Below are 15,567 nucleotides of genomic sequence, written 5' to 3'. Positions count from 1 at the left end.
TCTAAATGGGAAATTAAGGGAGGTTTTTCAGTTTGTTTATTCATCCTGAAACATGGTTAAAAACAGGTGAAATAAGAGCAGTTATGAGAGTATGTTGTCAGCTACTGAATGGCACATTACCACACCGAATGACTTGGATAATCGTTCACTGATTAATTTAAAAAATACAAGGGGCTGGGGCACCTGGCTGGCTCAGTTGGTTAAGTGACTGCCTTCGGCTCAGGTCATGATCCTGGAGTCCCGGGATCGAGTCCCACATCGGGCTCCCTGCTCAGCAGGGAGTCTGCCTCTCCCTCTGACCCTCTTCCCTCTCATGCTCTCTATCTCTCATTCTCTCTCTCAAATAAATAAATAAAATCTTAAAAAAAAAATACAAGGGGCTTAGAATGCACCAAAAGCTGTGTTGGGTAAGTGAAAAACAAAGATAAATAAAATTAAGTTACTGCTTTCTAAATCAGAGGTTTTCTATAAATATTTTTAAATCTATAGTCCTGTAGTAATAATACACCATATTGAATGGTTAAAGACTAATTGCTTTCCCCTAAATCTAGGATAAATTCAAGGATGTCTGCTCTCACCACATTTATTTAATATTGTACTGAAGTGTGGACTGCTGTACCTATAGGCAAATAGATAAATGGAACAGTATAACGTTCAGAAAGACTATACACTTAGAAGGTAAATTGATTTTCAACAAAAGTGCATCAGCAATAAAATTTGAAATGCAAAACTTTTTTTGGAAATAAAACTAGAACAATTGGACATTCATATGCAACAAACAAACAAAAACCCATAACAAAACAAACACTAAGAAACGTTTTCTGTCCTACCTCACATTTAGGCAAACTTTATTTTGAGATCTATCATAGATCTGAACATAAAAACTAAAATGGTAAGAATGCTAGTTAGAAAGCATACAAGAATGCCCTTGCAAATTTAAACTGGGGAAGGCTGATTAATAGTAAGCAAACAGCACTCACTCAAACTTTGGCTGATCCAAAAACCATTAAGAAATTAAATAGATAATTTCTTAGGAATTATCTGGGAGAATATACTCCCCATGCATACATCCACAAAATGATTAGTATCTTAAATAGAACACTGTATGTTAACTAACTGGAATTAAAATAAAAACTTTAAAAGTGATTAGTATCTAGATCTATAAAAAACTCTATCAAGTCAATAATTAAACACACACATATCAGAATTACTAAAACAAACAAACAAAAAAGACCAAATGTTGATGAGGATCTGGAAGTAGGAGACAGCCACTATTAGCAGTTTAAAATGATACAACTGTCTTGGAAAGATTGACAGTTATTTATAAAGTTAAACATAGAGTTCCACTATGACCCAGAAATTCTATGTAGGTATTTAACCTAGGGATATAAAAGCATATGTTTACAAAATGACTTGTACAGGAATATCCTTACTCACAATCACCACTAACTAGAAATAAGCCAATGCCTATCCAAGGGGAAAAAAATCAATAAGTTTACACATTAAATAGAATTAGTCACTGATTAACATAACAGCATGGATGTATCTCACAATTATGTTGAGTGAAAGAAGCCAGATACAAAAAGTGTATCATGTTAGATTCCACTGTTAAAAAATTCTAGAGGCCAAAATAATATATGGTGTTAGAATTCCTAAGAGTGGTTTCCTGTGGAAACTAGAAGGCTAGGTTTGGACTGGCTGGAAAATGGCATGAAGGAAACATCTGGGGTGGTGGAATTGTTCTCTATTTTGCTGAAAGTATAGGTAGATTTTTGTCAAAACTCATCAAGTCGTACACTAAAACCTGTACATTTCACAGTATGTAAATAGGACTTCAATTAAAAATGGAGGGGAAATTAGAAGGTTGAAAACATACAGATATTTTAAAAATAATATCATAATGAAATGTCCTACAAAGAAATATTAACAATCCCAGGTAGTTGCACAAAGGAATATCACTAGACCTTTAGAAAATATTTCATGATTTCAATCTAGGCAGATGTTGGAGGAGTCACAGACAAGTTGTGACTGCCAATTGACCCCACCACCTGGATTTCGGCAACCAGAGGCTCTTTACCCCCTCACTTGTCCTTGGAATTTATGTGCTACCCACTGATCCCACAATAGGAGCCACTTCAAGGACACAGTGTTGAGAAATAGTGATGTATTATGGAGACCATCTGGACTATACACATGACTGAACCCTATTAAGGTCTTTATATAAACTCTTAAGATTCTGGTGGGCAGGTGCTGAGATCTACTCATTTTGCAGTCACCCAAGACAAGCCTCATCTATAAGTTCCCTTGCTTATTAAACTTTTCAAATACCAATCTGGAGTGGCCTGCCTCTTTCTTCAGTCTGTTCTTGCCCTCCGTGTATGGGGGCTAGGTTTGAAATTCACCCAGGAAATTCCTGAGATTGTGAGCTAATAGCAGACTATCCAAGAAAGAAATGGAGAAATATCTCTTTACTCAGTTAGCAGGCTAATATCCTTAATAGTAAAAGCAAATCAGAAAAGGGAATTTATAGAACAAATCCACTCATGAAACAAAACCCACTTAACAAAACAGTAGCATAACCAAGGCCTGTTGTATATACAAAAAACACATAATGATTGAGTTGTGTTTATCACAGATACATGGGTAGTTTAAGATTTATAACCCCTAATTATTATTCACATATTGGCAATGGAGAAAAAGAGGTTAACATTTTATTTGGACAAAAAAAAAAGCTAACATTTTATTTAATAAGAAAAATAACTTTATAAAATTCAATTTCAATCATTATAAAACTCACATCATCTGAAGGATGAAAGAAACTTCCTTAACCCAATAGAAGCTTTCTATTAAAACCAGTAAGAATTGTTTATTTAATAGTAAAATAATACCAAAAACAAGGTAAAGATGCACATTCTCATTTTATTCAACGTTGAAGATTTAAGCCATTGAATAAGATAGATGTTATAAATGTCAGAAAGTAAGAAACAAAATACCATTCAACGTTTATATGATTTATATACATAAAAAGCTCAAAGTAATTTCAGAAAAATCATTAGAAACAGTAAAAGAGCTTAGCAAGGTGTTTTATACAAAATCAATATAAAAAAATCAATTGTATTTCTGTACATCAGCAACATATAATTAGTAATTTTAAAAAGAGAGAGATACCATTTATGGCATCAGTAAAAAATAAATAAGATTTTCTAAGAATAAATTTAATTGTGTATAATCAAAACCTTTACAGAGAATATAGAAAAAAGATAAATAAAGCTGTCAAATGGATATAAATGGATTGAGAGACAGATTACGTTCATGGACAGGGAGTCTCAATTTCTAGTATTTTCAATTATATCTATAGGTTCTATACAGTTCTAATTAAAATCTAATTAAAATAGGATTTGGATCAACTTACCAATTGGTTGTACGATTTGTATGAAAAGGTCAAAGTCCAAAAATAGCCAAAACATTCAGAAGCAGAAGAACAAGTTAAGGATTATGCCTATCACATACAAAGAGTCATTATAAAGAGTCACTATCATTAATTATGATAGTGTGATTCTGTATAGTCCTGGAACACAGTAAGAAAATAGAGCAATGGAATCCAGAATCCAGAAACAGACTCTTTTTTATGTTTAAATGATATATGACACAGGGGGCAGTATAGATCACGAAGGCAGAATAATGGCCCCCTAAAGATGTCCATGCCCCAATACCCAGGATCTGTAAATAACGTTCTCCTACAAAAGGGACTTTGCAACTATGACAAAATTAGGAATCTTGAGATGAAGAGATTATCCTGGATTATCCAAGTGTGCCCAATGTCCTTATAAATTAAAGAAGAAAGCAACAGAGTCAGAGGGAGTGATGCAAGTGTTGGCTTTGAAGATGGAAGGGAGCTGTGAGCCAAAGAATAAGGGTAGCTTCTACAAGCTGTAGGAGTCAAGAAACAGATTCTCCCTTAAAGCCTCCAGAAAGAATGCAGCTTTATGGACACCTTAATTTTAACCCATGAGAACCATTTTAGACTTCTGACCTTCATAACTGTAAAATAACAAATCTGTTTTGTTTTAAGCCGCTAAGTTTGTGTTAACTATTACAGAAATAATAGGAATCTAATATACTAAGGAAAGAAGGGACTATCTAATACAGAGCATGATTGGCTATCCATAGTAAGAATAATGAAATTGCTTCCTACACCATAACAAAAAATAAATAAATATAGATGGATTATAGATTTAGGAGTGAAAGGCAAAATTTTAGAATTTCTAACAGAAAAATATAGGGGAAATAATGCCTAAGAGTTCTAAAACAAGACATAAAAATATGCTAACTGTAAAATAAGTTTGATTAAAAGTAAGTATATCTTCTTATTAAAATACACCACAAAGAAGAGGAAAACATGTCACAAATTTGAAAACTATTTACAGTACATGTTACCAAGAAAGTATTAGGTTAGAAAAACAAGTATAAAGTGGTAAGGAAAAGACAGCGTAATAGATAAAAGATAAAATCGTGAATATTATTGAAGAATTGCAAAAGAAAAATGTATGAAAATTTCAACCTCATAGAATTTAAACAAAGTTAAGATGACAATGATATAGCATTTTATACACACTGTGATGGTAGAAATGAAGAAGTCAGAAACCAAACATGGGTCAGAATGTGGAGCCACAAAGACTCATATATCCTGCTTATAAGAATGTAAAAGATACAACCATTTCGGCATTGTTTTACAGATCTGTAAATGTATTTAACCTATGTCTCAGCAATTCCATTCCTAGGTATATTCTGTAGAGAAGTCTTAGCACATGTACAAGAATATTAAAAGTCTCAAAGCTTGTAAGAGCAAAAATAATTGGGGAAAAGCCATCAAATCAAGAATGGTATGCTGCCAACTTAACCCCATACCAACACTTTATGTCTATGTTTCCTAGATCCCCTTCCACGTATGCTTCCTTTTGTGGATTTTGTCAATAACAGGAAGTTGCATGAGATGCAGAAGATGAACATGAATTGGAGTCCATTATTCTTGGCAAATCATGGTGTTCAGCATGGCTGTTTTACTGATCTCTACATGAGCTCCCACGGTATGGATACAGGAGTCCCACAGATCTCTCTAAGCTTCTGGTTCTAAGTTCTGGCAAACTTCAGGGTCAACTCTTCACTGCCCATGGGTGGCAATTTTCCTACAGTCCCATCATTCATCTCTTCCAACATCATGCTAGTTCTAAATTATAGATTGTAATATTATATAGAGAGTAGATCCTATTTTCCTCCCAGAACCGTGACATTGGTACAAACGATTTAGTAAAATGTGACATATTGATAGTGGAATATTTACAGCAGTGAACATAAATTGCCTGTAACTACATGAAATTTCATTATTAAATCCTAGAAATAAAATTTTGAGCTAAAAATTCAAGCTCTAGATATATGACAGTATTTTTATAAAACCCAATAAGCAAAATTAATAATGTTTTATTTATGAATAAATGCTTAAGTAATCTAGTCCTCAAATAACAAGTGTAATAATAAAGACAAAATTCAAGGCCTTGGTAACCTCTGTGAATGGATAGTAGAGAAAGGAAAACATACAGGTGATGTCAAGTAATAGATAATATTATAGACTTTAGGTTGATGAGTATCCGTTTTATTTTGTTTTATGCTCTACATGAAAATTACACATATTCTTTGAATGCATTAAATGTTAAATAACTTAAAAAATCAAATAGATCAATTCCAGTTAAGTAAATTATGACTGAACTTCTTTAATACTCTGTTCCAGAACCTTCTTGCCCCTTACTGGTAGTAGTAAAACATCAAAAAGAAAAATACCAAAGCACTCAAAGTGATGTCTCCATTGGGAATGCTTATGACTGAAAGGAAGAGATAGCATTTCACACAATCCTGGCTGAGGATAGGTTATTGACAAAATACATACATAGGTCATACTCTTGAGAAGTTTCTCTTCCTTGCCTTGGCTATTGTGACACATTTCCTAAAAATTCTACTTCAATACCGTGGCTTCATTTCTAACCAATGATCAATTTGAAACCAATTGTCTGAAACTGTAAAGGAGACATCCTTTTAAATTCGTTCACAAACTCTACTTTTTGAAATAGAACACAATCATAAAACAGAATGAAGGTGCTGTATAATCAGAGATTTAACTTAAACTGATGGAAAGTATCTTTTATGAGTAACATTAATTATATAACATTATTTTAAGCATGCAGTCCTTTTAATATGTTTTTAAAATTTGTAAATAGACAATCTACAATTCGCTTTTGCAAACAAGTATTTATCATACTTTAAGTTTGCTCATATTATTTTATTACTTCCATAATATCTGCAGTTTTTGGAGCCAACTGTGGAGAATGGCTCAGAAAACTTTTTTCCCCAATTACTATCTGGATAAGTAAAATGTCCCAACATCAGTGAACAAGTAGAGCGTAATGCTTAAGAGCGTGGTTCTGAAGCCAGATTACACGGGTTTATAATTGACTAGCTACGAAAATTTGGCTGAATTACTTAACTGTCCCTTAGCTTCATTTTTCTTATCTGTAAATGGGGAGAATAAAGATAGTAATACATGCACGTATATGTCAAATTCATTTATGCTAAGTCACTGAACAGTTGTTTTGCAATGACTTTTATATTCAAAAAGCCTTTTGAGCAATTTTAATCAGATTTTTAATTTTTTTCTAAAAGGAAATATTTAAATCACGTCAAGTACTATTAACCAAAGGAACACATTTCAATGGATTTGTAAAGCTACAAAATATAATTTGTGGCAAAGCAAGTGCTTTTCACAAAACTGGGGACATTTTAAGAAAAATATTTCAGGGATTTTTTTAAAGAATTTATTTATTTATTTGAGAGAGATAGAGACAGAGATAGTGAGAGAGAGAGACAGAGAGCACAAGTGGGGAGGAGAGGGAGAAGCAGGCTCCCTGGGTGAGGCTGCATCCCAGGACCCCCTGGGATCATGACCTGAGCCAAAGGCAGACACCTAACCTACTGAGCCATCCAGGCTCCCCTAGGGACATTTTTAACATAGTAAACCCAAGAACAGTTTAAAATTAGGTGAAAATAAACTTCAATAATATTGGGTATATGTATTTCAAAGTTTACCAATTCATCCTCTAAGTATAGGATACCCCAGAATCCACAGTCTCCTTTTTATATCCTTTCTTCTCGATTATTGTATGTCTTCACGATTAATAACATTTCATCAATACTTGTATGAAATAAACCTTTTTTTTATACATGTGGCATTTGTCTAATGAAATGTTTGTAAACTAATTCCAGCAGCTCTGTTTCTTAAATAGAATGGCAATTCACCTAGCCTCAGGTCTCTTTTTGTGGGCACTAAGATTACATCTGCTTTGTGATGGAAGGGCAGGGTCGATCACTAGGGCCACTTGTGAAGAATCTCTGAGCTACTAGTCTCTGCTGCTGGCCTCACCTATTCTTCTTCTTTCATATGCCACAACTGGGTCTGAACTCCCTCATTTCCTGATCCTCAAATTACTCTTGACCTCACATTTCTTTATATTTATATTTGAACACCATTTTCATCTCCAGCCTATTCCTGATTTGAGTATGAATCCCCTTCTTAATCAGTAGGAATTGACAGAGCTCCTTGCTGTTCTGTGTTTGGGAATTCAATATTAAGTCATCCTTTAGTATTCTACTCTTGTGTTTGTCGCTATTAAAACAAAGTTAAACAAATCTGCGCAGATTGCACAAAGAGAGACCACAGTTGCAGATCAAAAAATATTCTTCCTGTATAAATAGCCAGGGAAAAACAACACTTCAGGTACTCATCTCAGCAATCATCAAAGGACGTTGGTGAGCAAGGGAACAGAGCTTTATTCAACCACAAAAATATCAAGCTATGTCTGTAGAATTAAATAATACCATTTGGAATTTACAGAGAACTCTATCAAAGAAGACCACTTTCAATTTAACAAAATAGACAATGATAAGTATTCAAGAAAACGATGGTGGGGAGAGAGTGTTTTAGAATTCACTATATTATCAATATGTTGTCATAAACTAAATGCCATTCAAAAACATATTTATATAAAATCAAGGATGGAATCAATTCAGTTCTTTATTAAACACATTGGTTTAGCACCCAGAACTTGTGAAATGTAGGAGGATACAAAGCGAACCAGATATAAATACTTCTTTCAGGAAACTTATACTGGGAAAAGGGAATGTATCTTAACTGTTAAAATTTTTAAAAGAAGCTGGTAAATGCCATAACAGAAGTACTGCAAGTGCTGCAAGAATTCAAAGGAAGAAGAATTTGTTTCCCCATATTGGGAAAGTTAGAAAGTTTGATATTTTTGCTGAATCTTGAACAGGGAGGCAGAAGCTGGGCATGGGAAAAAGGCAGGGACATAAGAAAGCTCAAAAAAGAAGATTGGGAAAGATGTAGTGGAGTGGGGAGAAACTAAAGATGGAGGAGCCCATTGGAAGTTGGTGTAACCTTGATAAATGATAATGGAGCATAAAATGGTGATCACTGAAAATAGAAGCGAGGAAGTGAAAGAGAGACTGGGTAGTACCCGCAATAAGACCTGGCAATTTATTCAACTGGGGGAATACGAAGGAAGGGGAGTGAATTAGTAATCAAAATATAGTCTACATCCAGAGGATTGAAAACATTGTTATCATTAATTTATATATTTATATATTTATTATATTTATATAATTTATTATTAATCATTAATTAATATAATTAATTAATTTTGCTCCTGTGGAAGACAGGAGCAAAAGTTGTAGAAGGAAATTTGTGGTATATTCTATTTCGGATGCCCTCCAAATGGAGAAATCTAGTAGCCACATAGGGATAGACACTGAAAGAGAAATATGAAAATACAGGTCTAGCAATTCTCTACATAGAAGTGCTACTTAAAGTCAAAAAATTACTAAGGGAGAGGGATAAAGAAAAAAAAAAAGCCCAGGAGAGAAGTCTGAGGAGTACTTACATTTAGAAGAGAAAATAAGGAAGGGGGCAAAGGACTAGCTTCTGGCGGAGTACAAGAAGATGAGGAAAACAAAAGAAAGCTAGATTTTTAAAAATAAATTACTTAATCCCCAAATACATATCAAGTGACAATTATGTACCAAGAATCATACTAGGAGAAGTTTAGGATTCCACGGAAATGTGAAGCTGGAGTCATTAGAAAACTCTTCCTGGGACCTACCATTGAAACAGATGGGATGTATGGAGAGCTTGGGGCAGGGGCAGAAGATGAGAGAGTTCTAATGGAGACTTTCCAGGCAGAAGGAATAACGTATGAAAAAACCCCAAGAACATGACAAGTTTTGATAAATTGCAAGAAATTCCCTTTGGAGGTGTAAGACATGTGGCTGGAAGGGAGACAGACATAGAGAAAATATTCAGGTACTTAAGACCCTGTTGAGAATTTTGATCTGAGGTAAAAGCCATGTTAAGCATTTGAAGCATCTAACCTGGCAAAGGGTAGAGGATGGGGGAAGTGAACTATGGCATGACCAACTTTTACTCTCAAGGCATCTTGCTGACTGAAATGTGAGGAACGGAAGGAGTAAGTCAAGAGATGGAGAAATGAGGAAGCGATAATTTTAGCAGAGGCTACAGATGGAGGTAGACTAGACTGAGAAAAACAATGGTTTTCCAATGAATGGTTATTCATTGGATTTGGCAATTAGGAACAATTTTGATTCTGTGCTAACATACCAATCATTACAGTAGATTTCATCTCAGAATTTACTCAACATTTCAAAATACAACAGTAAATGTCAACACATACATGAATTAAAAGAGTTTAAATAAAAAGGCCTACCAAAAATATAAGCAGCAATTACTCTTGCTTGCCATGAGATCCCAAATTCCCACTGGGGATTGCACTCTTTAGAGGGAAATATTTGAATTTGAAGGAAGCAAACATAGTTGGAGAAGAATCCGTTTATACCAAGTATAAAAATGTGAGTCCTTTGAAAATGTGGTGATTTGGTATACCTTGCACTTAATCAATATTAGTCTCTGAAGTTTCCAAATAACATGATCTAGGTTAAAAAGTCACCCAACATTTTACCATTTTACAGGATAGTCCGTGTTTTATAGACAGCAAAAAAACTTGAGAATATGCTGATAAAAATGATTGGATGTGAATTTTAGTAACATAAATAATTTAACAATTTTAAATTTTAATAATTTTATTTTTTTAAAGATTTTATTTATTTATTTGAGAGAAAGGGAGAATGAGAGATAGAGAGCATGAGAGGGAAGAGGGTCAGAGGGAGAAGCAGACTCCCTGCTGAGCAGGGAGCCCGATGTGGGACTCGATCCCGGGACTCCAGGATCATGACCTGAGCCGAAGGCAGTCGCTTAACCAACTGAGCCACCCAGGCACCCAAAATTTTAATAATTTTAATAATGTAAATAATTTAATAATTTTAAACACATACACAATTCATGTCCCATTTGTTCTGCTATAAATAATCCTTTACTATTAATGTTTCAGCATTTATGTGTGTAAATCATATTCTGCTTTCACAGACAACTGAAGAGACTTTGGTCGTGTTTTACATGTTTTTCATCCTGTGTGGAACATCCTTAAATGTTTTCTGAGCCATGTCTTTGCCGTATTTATACAACTCTAGGGGCACCTTCTCCAAGCTAAACTTATTTTTATTTGGAAAGATACATTTAAATCACCATCATTAAGTGAAACGTATCATTAACAAACAGCCCTAATCTGAATTATAACCACAGTTCAAACCCAAACACTAACTTGTTCAGCATGTACAACTGTCTGAATAAAAGTTTCTAGAGTACTATACGATGAGATTATCATACAGTCATTTGTAGAGGGAGATGATTGTTTAGTCAGTACAGTGACACATAGGAACATAACTTTTTTTTTATCAGCATCTTGGCACTTTTAGTACTTAAAAGATATTTCTTTGGCTTTTCAAATAATCACTAAAATATCACTTTAAGTCAGCTATATTCTTATACTTTAGAATTTTAAAAATCTTTAAATAAACCACAATGGTCCTATCGTATAGAATTCTGAATTTCTAAAGTAAATCTCTTATTTAAATGTCATATAAGTCTCTTGTAAGCTGTGTTTACATGTCTACATTACAGATGTTTGTTTTTTACAGGACTTGTTCCTCTCTATACCATGTCATGAAATCAATATATGAGCTTATGCTTGATAAGGACATAATCATTCAAGAAGTGCTTATGCAGTATTTGCTATGTGCCAGGCACTCTCCTAGACACTGGGGATAGAGAAGCACATGAAACAAAGTTCTTTGATCCTAGTGAGTGTACATTCTAAATATACATTTAGGGGCACCTGGCTGGCTCAGTTGGTAGATTGTGCGAATCTTGACCTCAGGGTTGTAAGTTAAAGCCCCACATTGGGTGTGGAGATTACTTAAAAATAAAATCTTTAAAAACAAACAAACATACATTTATTTCCAACTTAAAATAGCTAATTGCTTTTCTGTTTCCTAGATGCTATCTAGTTTTTTCAAGGCTCCGGCTGCTCAAAAATCAACTATTGTATTGTTTAGCATTTTCTTGTATATAATATGGATAGTCCTAATCATTCTGGAAGGATATGTCTTAATTCCCTAAGGGTAGATATTAATTCAGTAGTAGAGTAAGAAGAAAGTTAATTTGATTAATTCATTTAAATAGCATTAATTTGATCAACATTGGTTAAAAGATTGGGTACTGTGAGCAAATCCTCACCCGACTATAGGTAGTATTCCTACCTGCTTTTCTGAAATCCTCAACTGTGAAACGGATATGGATCTGTTAGAAAAGAAAACAGGAAATCCAAATTTCAAGTCCTTCTTCATACCCGTTTAGTGGTATTAGGAAATATAAAAGGTACTGTATATTTGAAAGGAAACTTCTATACCAGAAGCAGAAACAAAATATATTACTCAATGATTCTTCTGCTTGGACTTGATTCTTTTAAGCCTATGGACTCTGTCCAAGCTAATGACTTTTTTTAAAAAGATTTTTTTATTTCTTTGAGAGAGAGAAGCAGACTCACCATTGACTGAGAGGAGAGTCCGATGAAGGGCTCCATCCCAGGACCCTGAGATCATGACCTGAGCCAAAGGCAGCCACTTAACTGACTGAGCCACCCAGGCACCCCCAAGCTAAAGACTATCTTAAGAGTCATGCTGATAACTAAGGAGGGCATGAGTTGTGATGAGCACTGGGTGTTATATGCAACTAATGAATCGTTGAACACTACAAAAAACTAATGATGTACTATATGTTAGCTAATTGAACATAATAATAAAAAGTAAAAAAAAAAAAACGGAAAAAAAAGAGTGCTGCTGATAAATTTAAAATTGCCATGGTTGCCCAGTCCTCATTATATGACATGCCTCCTTCAGAAATGTCAGCTATTGATTTGAATATTTTGAACATATTTATTAAGATATAATTCACACACCATAAAATTCATCCAATAAAGTGTACAATTCATTTTTTAGTATACTCATAGTATATTTTTTAGTATATTCTTATTTAATATATTCATAGTATAGTCACAGGGATGTGTAACCATTGTCAAAATTGAATCTTAGAATGTTGGAGTCCTCCTTTAAAGAAACCCCACATCCGTTAGAGTTACTCCCTATTACATCCCTGAACCTAGATAACCATAAATCTACCTCTGTCTCTACAGATTTGCCTGGTCTGCACATTTCATATAAATGGCGTCATACAATACATGGTCTTTAGTGACTGACTCTTTTCACTTAGTATAATGTCTTTAAGGTTCATCCATGCTTTGATTCTTTCTTTCATTGTTGAATAATATCCCATTGTATTGAGTATCATGTTAACTATGCATTTTCCATAGTTGCCCTCTTTCACATTGAGAATATTCCTTTATATTCTTAGTTTGGTGGGTGGTTGTTTTTTGTTTTTTGTTTTTTTTTAATCAGGAAAGAGTGTTGGATTCTGTCAAATGCTTTTTCTGCATCTGTTGAAATGATCACATGGTTTTGTCCTTTATTAATTGTGATAATGTATTACGTTAATTGATCTACAGATGTTAAACCAACTTGGATTCTTAGAATTAGTTCCACTTTTTCAGAGTGTACAATCCTTTCCATGTATTGCTGGATTTGGTCTGTAGTATTTCACTGAAAATTTTCTGCATCTAGAAAATACCAGATATTTTTCTTTTGCTGCCTTTGTCTAGAATAGACAGAATGATGGCTTTTAAAATGGTTGGGAAGTGTTCCCTCCTTTTCTAATTTTTGGAAAAGCTAGGAAAATTGAAATTATTTTTTTTGAATGCTTAGTAGAATTCATCAGTGAACAATCTGAACCTGGGATACTCTTTGTGAGAAGTTTTTAGTTACTAATTTTAATCTGTACTTGCCATAGTTTTACTCAGATTTTCTATTTCTTCTTGAGTCCTTGTTGATAATTTGCACCTTTCTAACAATTTCTCCATTTCATCTAAGCTACTTAATTTGTTAGCATACAGTTGATTATAATATTCCTTCATGATCTTTTTTACTACTCTAAGGTCAGTAGTGATGTCCTCACTTTCTCTCCTGATTTTAATAGCTTTGACTGCTCTTTTTTTTTTCTTGGTCAGTCTAGCTAATTGACAATTTTACCACTCTTTATACAAAAAACAATTTTTGATTTTGGTGATTTTCTCTATTGTTTTTTCTTTTATTCTCTATTTCCTTTATTTCTGCTCTAATCTTTATGATTCCCTGCCTTTTGCTTGTTTTGGTTTTAGTTTAGTTTTTTTTTTTCTAGTTTGAGGTGGAAGGTTATTTTATTGATTTGCGTCTTTCTTCCTTTTTAATATAGGCATTTATTGTGACAGCAGAAGGGTTCTTCTTGGCTGTGTCTTTCTCTGTCTCTCTCAATGTCTGGTTGCTGTGTCTTTTGATTATTATCATAGAGCTCAGCTTTTTCTTAATTGCTCTCCACCAAGGTCTCCACTATTCATCAACACTCTTAGGCATGTACTTCTCCACTCTCTGTCCCAAATAATATCTGTCCTCACAGGGAGAAGTGCAGATCACTTTGTACTTAAGCCCTGCTTTCTCTCTGAGCATTACTGTTCCAAACTAAGTATAGGACCACTTTTACTGCAGTAACCTCCACTCTATGTTTGAGGATTAGAGTCAACTTCCCGGGCCAAAAAGGCTATGAACATGGGCCAGGCTGTACCCTTCTAGGAGCAATCAGAGCAGAACACGGGGCAGACCTGAAAGCATTACCCAAACCACATGCAGACCCACCAGCACAAGGCTGAAGCCTCACTGTCACGAGGGCTTAAACACGAACTCTGACCAAACACTAATTGAATAGAAAGCTAGTTTTCATTTAAGCAATGCCTGGACTTCTGATTTATAGAAACTGTGAGATAATAAATGTATGTTATTTTAAGCTACTATGCTTGTGGCAATTTGTTACACAATAGAAAACTAATCCATCCCAGGTATATTCATTTGCTTTATCTCAAACTACACATTCAATAATCTTAGGAAAACAATTTTAATAGTACCCCCAAAGGATTATTGAAAACAATTTTAAAATATCATACTCTCTCCCCTTAATCCTCACATTTTGGGGTGCTTTGGTTCAGTTATCCTCCTGTAATGCAACCCACTGCATATGCAAGCATCCAGTAAGGTCTTATTTGTGTCACCTCTGAAGACTTGGGGACACGGGAACTGATGAAAATGGGCTAATGTTTATGCTGCTTGGGTGTGTCTGTGACTCAAAAGTCATGTATTTTCTGCCAGCCTGTAAATTACAGCAGGCAAACATGTTAGCTTGGAATATGAAAAACACAGACTCTTCACAATTCCTGACACTACCTATGCTTATGTATCATTTTTTATTCCTGGTATCGATTGTTGGTGCCTAATATTTATTGATCTATATCATCAGAGGATTTTTTTTGGACAACTTTTCTCAATAAATTTTCCTTTTAGTATTATTGATACTCTCTATTGTTTTTTCATTTTATTATGTTCCTTTCTGGTCATAATTTTTTTATCTCCTGCTTTATTTATACTCTTTATTTTTCTATATTCTTGAAATGACTAACTAAATAATTTTTAGTGTTTTGTTTTTCAATATATGAATTCATGGCTAAGTATGTCTGGCTAGAGCTGTATCACAGATTTTTAGTCATTATGTGGTTAAATATACTCTTTTGAGTTTGGGGTAAACATGTACAAACTTCCAGCTATAAGATGGCTAAGTCTGACAATCTAATGTAAAATATGGTGACTGTAGTTGATAACAATACATTGTATAATTGAAATTTGCTAAGAAAGTATAACTTACATGTTCTCACACACAAAAAAATATGTGAGGTGATGGATGTATTTATTAACTAGATGGGGGGATCCTTTGACCAAAATATATATATATATATATATGTATATATATATATATATATACACACCTACACACACACACACACATATCTATATACACACACATATATATATATATGTACTCTTTTTTCTTCTTCTAAAGCTGCT

The 15,567-nt window shown here is 34.0% G+C and overlaps 1 protein-coding gene across 3 annotated transcripts in view; it reads right to left on the bottom strand.

Moving 5' to 3' along the window:
• The window catches only part of KHDRBS2 (KH RNA binding domain containing, signal transduction associated 2), a 567,172-nt gene that overhangs the window by 369,272 nt on the left and 182,333 nt on the right, over positions 1-15,567 (bottom strand). The window lies entirely within an intron of this gene.

This window comes from Eumetopias jubatus, unplaced genomic scaffold (genome assembly GCF_037043125.1).
Source record: "Eumetopias jubatus isolate StellerSeaLion01/CBP00866 unplaced genomic scaffold, mEumJub1_p1.0 scaffold_6, whole genome shotgun sequence".
NCBI lineage: Eukaryota > Metazoa > Chordata > Mammalia > Carnivora > Otariidae > Eumetopias > Eumetopias jubatus.
Note: the sequence above shows the minus strand (reverse complement) of the source record. Positions and strands in the feature narration are given on the sequence as shown.